Below are 7,159 nucleotides of genomic sequence, written 5' to 3' on the forward strand. Positions count from 1 at the left end.
AGCTCTTAGAAAGGCAATGCATCTCTTCCAATTAGCGCTGTGTAATGTAATGCCAAGGAAAGGCAACTTCCCAAGGTTCAAAATACCAGCATAGGTGCTCTCCATTTTATTCAGTGACAAACCAAGAACAGAGAAGATCAAAACATGGCATCATTCAAAATACAGCATTTACTAAGGGTGATTAAATAATCTCCAAGTACTACCCCACCCCAGGACCTTACATTCATTCAATCAATTACAAAGTCCCTCTTCTAAATACTACTCCACCCCTAGGCTGTACCTTCATTTTAGTCCATCACAAAGCCCCTCTTCTCAAATGGAGATTAGTTTCCAATCTAAGTAAAGTACATTCATTTGTTCAACCATAGAACACAAAAAGGTCAAAAGTTCCCCACCCCTGGATCACAATTGAATCTACCCCAGAGTTACATCAAGTTTACGCACAGCACTTAATACCCAAATGGAGATCTTTTCTTCATCTTGACACAGAGGCAAGTTCTCAGCAATCTTAGTTCTTGGGAAGACAAGACTTAGCAAGGCCACAAGATACATTACCAGTCCCTTCATTAATTCATCCTCTGTCTGTAGAACAGTCCTAGAACCCCTGAAAACATTAGCAAAACTCTCTCCCAGGATTTCTGTAAACATACAACGAGAAAATCCTTCTTCAGGGCTTCTGAACCAACAGAAAGGTTCCCAGACCCCTGCAACAACAGCACTGTCCTTCACCAGTGGACAGTATTCACTCTCTGTCTGCAGGACAGTCTCAGGAGCTCTTAGCCAACAGCCAGGTTCCAGGACTTCTTCAACAAAAGGACTGTCTTTCACCAGTGGACAAGTCTGGCAAAACAACATCAAAACAGACAGACAAAGTACCAGCAAAACAGCCATGTCTCCTCAGTCCTTGGCAGCTCCGGGGGCAGGTCTCAAAAGTCCAGGGCGATTCAAAGTGGCCCCCAGCAATCCTTCTCAGTCTCTCTCTGCCTCCACGAGGTGCTGCTTCCAAAAAGTTCTTCTGCCTCTCTCTTGTCTCTCCAAATCTACGTCACCAGCTCCTCCCAGTTCAGGACTTTCTTTTCACATTAACAAGTCCATCCCACAGGTGGGATTAACAAGCTCTGGGTTTTAACACAATCAATTTGAAAACCAAGCCAATACAGGGGAATCTTTAATTGCCTTTACTATCACACACTGTTCACAGCAAAAACATCTGCAGAGTATGGTTGTACGTTTAGCTTTATTTTGTCTTCTATAAATAGTTTTTCTATCACATTATGTGTCTTCTGTTCCTTATTCTTCCTGTGTTCACTCTTCTATTCTGTTTCTGTCTTCATCTGGTTGTCTCTTCTTCCTCTCACATCTATGTCTTCTAATGCCTCAATATAAAATCCATCTCTCAACAGTCTATTGTCATTGAAACCTGTGAGTAAGAGAAACTGAGCCAAAGAACTCCAAGCAAATCAGTTTATTAGCAATGGCTAGTAGTTTGTCAATAAAGTGGGTACAAAGTTGGTCTTAGTAGACCTTGGATTGAGTTTACAGAAGACTTTTATACTCATAAATGAGGAACATAAGCAATAAATAAGGAACATGAATCCCCAAATGAGGAACATGGTATTGATTCACATGGGTGTTTACACATTCTGATTGACTGGGGTGTTTTGGAACTTTCCAGGGTCATCAAGGAAGCCTGTCTCATGTAACCATCCTTGAGAAGAACAAGGAACTTCTATTGGAATGGGGGACTTTGACAGGTGAGCAATACTCAGGTTGTTTTCCATCCTCTTACGTTTGACCCTAGAACAACTATGACTATGATCCACAACAAGGCTCTTAGAAATAAGGAACTTAACTTGACAGAGGCTTTTAATAGAAATGGAGAGCTTAGTGTAACAGGTGAGCTGCAGCAGCTTACATAGAAACTGATACACACTTCTTAATATATGAATAAAACTATATATGCAATTAAATAATGTGATGAAACATAAGTGATTGGTCAATAATTGATTAAAATTCCACAATTTCCTCCTTTGATTCTTGGGAGACATGTCTCCCGTGAATCACCATTATCCAAAGACCTAAAGCTAATCTAAATGTAAGTTTAAAGACTTAATCTGTACTGACAGAAAACTTCATCACAAAAGCAAAAAGCAGATTATTAAAAGTTATATAATTCAGCTTATTCTCATTCCTGGGGTGCATCATCTCTAACTAACATATCATCTCTAACTACCACAATGTCTCTAGGAACCAAATTGGAGCATGCTTTAGTACAACAATCAGCACAGAGTTCAACACAAGGGGGAATGATAATGATAGCCAAGATAATAAAAACCCTAGTGACAATGATAGTGACAAATATGCCACTCCCTTGAAACCAGGAAAATAGTGAGGCAAACCCGGAAGAAAGATACAACCAAGAACCACTTTCGTATGCATGGGTTTCATTGGCAATTTGTTGAGTATATGACATAATTTGTTGAAGTTCATGGACATTGGTGATACTATCTCCTGACCAGTTGATATAGGAGCAGCAAGTTTTATTGGTGACGATGCATACTCCTTTCTGGGCAGCAGTGAGGAAGTCTAATGCCAAATGGTGCTTCAAAACCCTCTCTGCAAGGGAGTCAATTTCCACTTGCAGGGAGATGATGGTGTTGGTTGTTTGAACTATGGCCTGAGTTGTATCCTTTGCTAATTTCTTAATCTTTGCAGAAATATTCCTTACAGACTGAAACATTCTGTTTTCACACAAACTTGGGAATATAATCCAATAAGTTCCCTCAACATGGCTAGAGTGTTCTACTTAATTCTGTACATCAGGGTTAGTTTTGTATCTCTGTTTGTGTCTCCTTCTACGTGAATGCCCACTAGACCTTTTACTAGATGCACTAAACCCACTGCAACCCCTGGCTGAAGGATTAGTTCTACATAAAGGGGGAAGGTCGTGAAATTTGTCCTTGGCGGATTTTTGTATAGGATGCCCTCCACAGAGTAGACCTTCTCCATGTGAGTCTGGTATACAATCAAAGTTTCTTCCGCCCTTACGGTCTATGCTAAAGTGAGACTCTAAAGTGGGTATTCTGGGCTTTGATCCATATTTCAATCCTCCAAAGACAAAGTGTAGCATAACTAAAATAATTAGAAAGTAGCAGCAAGGGAGCTTGGCAGATACCATAATAAGCAAAACAAAAATAAGTTTTGCTATAGGTAGTGTGTACAACAACCACCTCCCTAGATTAGCTAATCTCCCAGAACTAGAACACTGTGTGTTAGTCCCCTGACCTTCCAAATTGACTGGGCTAGAAATGGCAATGGGTAATTTTATCAGAATCAAGAAAGCAAGATGGAAAAGAGCCAGTTGTGGGTCCAGTTCTGTCCTGGCAATTCTACATATAATTACTCCAAAAATAAATGGAAAGGAATAAAGGAACCACTCACCCTGAAATTTTTGACCCTTTATGTTTTCAGAGGTGTGTACTCTAGAGTGGAGGGCTATTTGGGATAGTAACAATACTAAACAAGCTAGGGCTATCGTACCTTGTGGGTTCAAGGGATTTTAATGCTAGGGGAAGGTTTTACATGTGAATGATGTATCCAAGAGTCCTTTTATCTAATTTTAATTGCAGGAAGGGTGATCAGGAATACTTAGAAAGGGCCTCCCCAGCAGGCTGAGTTTCACCAGGTCGTTGAAAGTTCTTGATATAGACTTTATCCCTGGAGTGGAAATTGTGCAGCAAACAGTCCAAAGGTCCAGGCTGTAACTGTGGCTCCTGTCTCCTTTCAGTTTATTTTGAAGTTCCTGTGTGTAAGAAGCAACAGATGTGTCTCCTCCAAGAAAAAAATATATGTACTAGGGACAAAGGTTTTGCTTTAAGAGGACAGTGACCAAAAAGCATTTCATAAGGAGATATATGTAATTCTCTCCCTCGGTTTGCTCCATACACATAACAAAACAAGGGAGAGAACATCAGGACATTTTAGGTGAGTCTCAGAATATAGCTTGGCAATTAGAGTCTTAAATTCATGCACTCAACCTGGCTTGAACTTTGAGGATGTTACCTTGGGGGTAACTCCTGGAGTTGAGTAGATCTGAGAAAACACAGTGTCAGTAAAATGGGACACACACCCCCACCCAGGTCAGAACCAATTTGAGCTGGCAGGTCAAAACAGGAACAATCTCCTTGAGAAGAATTTTAATGACAAAGTTAGCAATGGCTTTGGATCCAGGGAATGTCTCAACCCAATGTATAAGCTGGTCAACAATCACAAGGCAATATCTATAATGGCTGGCCCTTAGCATGTTGATAAAATCAATTTGTAAATGCTCAGAAGGAGTGTATGCTAAAGAGTGCACCCTGAATGCCATGTTATGAAAGCCATGTTGGTTAAACACTTGGCATGTCAGGCAAGCAGCACAAATATGGGCTGCAGCAAGGGTGATAACAGGAGAAACCTAAGACCACTTTAATTTGTCCCCTATTCCCTGAGGGCCATTGTTGCCTCTCTTATGAACAAAATGACATATCCAGTGTTAGAAGTTCTGAGGGAGGAGTAGCTTACCTTCCACAATCACCCAGATCCCAAAGAACTGTTTAGCCTTATGCTGCTGCTTCCACTTGTAAACTTCTGCATCCTTATAGACCTAAGGCAAGGTTTTCATAGACAAGAGGAAGAGAAAAGTCTCCTCCCTCCCCACAGCCTACTGTAGGGAGGTGAAATACATAAGCAGGACCATCCAAGGTGGCCTGTTTTGCAACCTCATCAGCTTGTCAATTTCCTCAGGAGATAAGATCAGTGTCACTGGGGTGAGCAGAGCAGTAGACATTGGCTAGAGTCTTGGGTAGTCAAATGGCAGTTAAGAGTTCTTTGATGAAATCAGCATTAGAGATGGCCTTACTGATTGAGTTAAAAATCCACACTGCAGCCACATCATCCCAATAGCATGACAGACTCCAGACTCCAAAGGAATAGCATGAATCAGTGTAAATATTTGCACTTTTGTCAGCTGCAAGGTGACGGGCTCTAGTGAGGATAATGAGCTCAGTTGCCTGGGTACTGAGATTGGAGTGAGGATAAGCAGACCAGATGATGTTACGGTCATTGACCACAGTAGCACCTGTCTACCAATTGCCATCGCTCATAAAAGAGGAGCCATTAGTGTAGAAGATCAAATTGGGATCTAGTAGGGAAAATGACTGAGCTCATCATGGGGCCATTCAGCCAAGTCCACTATAGCAGAATAATTATGCAGAGGCTCAACTGGAGTTGGTAAGTCAGTGTAATGGAAATGCAAATTTAAAGATCTTCCCTGCCGCTAGGCTAAAGTGCACCTGGAGCCTGGGGTGGGAGCCTTGTTTTTCAGTAGATACTTCTTGATTAGCCAATGAGTCAATAAGGTTGTTACATTCTCTGAGCCAGGAGAAGGCTATATAAGCCCTGATGTGTAGCTTTGTTTTGGGGCTCACTTTGAGAAGTGTTCTGTGATTTGATCTAGATTATGGGAAGCCTTTGTTGAGAGCCCCCCCTCAGCTTTGAAAAACCCAGATGATGAAACCCAGATGTTGATTTGTTATGGATGTAATGGTTGGACAGTTTGGAAACTGTCTACTTGATCTGTTTCTCTGTCTTGATAATTCTGTCTGTATATTCTGAAGTTCGGGATGCTGACCTTTTCCCCCTGAACTAGGTAATGATACAAATTTGACTGATTAAAGTAAGCTTGTTAACCCCTTTTGAGTTGCTTTCCTTTATCAAAGCAGATCCAAGAACCTGTGGTGGCAGCCACCCTGGGGACGCTGGGGTGTTGCTGCTACAGTCAGGGAGTAAAGTTGCAGGGTTGTGGATAGAACACCACTTGATAGTCACATTTCTTTGCCCAGCCTAGCAAGCCTTTGATCAGAAAAGACTTGAGTGTGATGTCTTAACAAAATAGCTTCAACCTCATGGGGACACTGCATAAGTGGGGACCCCAAAACAAGATCACAGGCCTATTCAACCAACAGGGCAGTTGTAGCTACTACTCTCAACAAGGAGGAACACCTATAGAATCTAGCTGGGCTGAATAAGATGCAACAGGGTGAAGAGAGGGCCTGAAGTACTGGTAAGGCAAACACTCTGAAGGCCACTCCTTTGTGCTTGTACACAAAATAGGAAAAAGACTTACTGTAATATGAGTCCAAGGGACAGGGCTAATAGTAAAGCCTTCTTAAGGTTGGCAAGAGCAGTAAGATATTCTGGCTCAAGCTATAAGGGTTCTGGAACAGATTCTTTAGTTAGGGCAGTTGAGGACTTAGTGATCTCACTGAAAGATGGAATCCATTGTCAGCAGTAACTTAGAACCTGTAAGATGGCACAAAGTTGCCTCTTGGTCTTTAGAATTGACAGTTGATGGAAAGCTTGTGTGCATTTTGGAGATATGGTACAGATGCCAGGAGACAAAATGAAGTCAAAATGTTCAGCCTATGAAAGATACCACTGTACCTTTGACTAAGAGACTTTATGACCTCTGCAATGAAGCTGGAGAAGGAGGTATCCACTGTCGTCCTAACAAACCTTAACACTGGTTGATGCTAGTAGGAGGATAATCTCCTCAGGGTGGAACCTTTGGATGCAATGGAAGCTAGATTCTGCTGCAGAATTTGAAAGAACAAGGTGGCTCTCTACATTTCCTTATGGCAGACATGTCCATGTCCATTGAGTCCTTTTCCAGGTAAATGCAAACGGGTATTGGAAATCAGGGTGAATGGGAATACTAAAGAAAGTAAAGCACCAATCTATCACTGTAAAACAGTTTGCCTCACAGGGAATAGTGAAAAGTATAGCAGTAGGGTTAGGGACTACTGGGTGTCTACAAATAACATAAGCATTCACCATGCATAAGTCCTATACGAAGTGATATACTGACTTGCCATATGGACCTGGTTAAGGTTAACAGACAGAATGGAAGTATTACATGGGGATCTACAAAGCACAATGATGCTCTGATCTCTTAACGGAGCTAAAAAATAGAAATAATACCTTCAATAGCCTCCTTTGACAAAGAGCATTGAGGAATGGATGGCAGGGACCCCTCCTTGGTGGCAACTGGAACTGGAGCAGCAGTCTTTAATGGTCCAACATCTGAAGACGAGGTGACCCAAAGATAATCAGGGATGTC

This window comes from Petaurus breviceps, unplaced genomic scaffold (assembly GCF_028583685.1).
Source record: "Petaurus breviceps papuanus isolate PSGF00001 unplaced genomic scaffold, PetGlider_PUasm1.0 227, whole genome shotgun sequence".
NCBI lineage: Eukaryota > Metazoa > Chordata > Mammalia > Diprotodontia > Petauridae > Petaurus > Petaurus breviceps.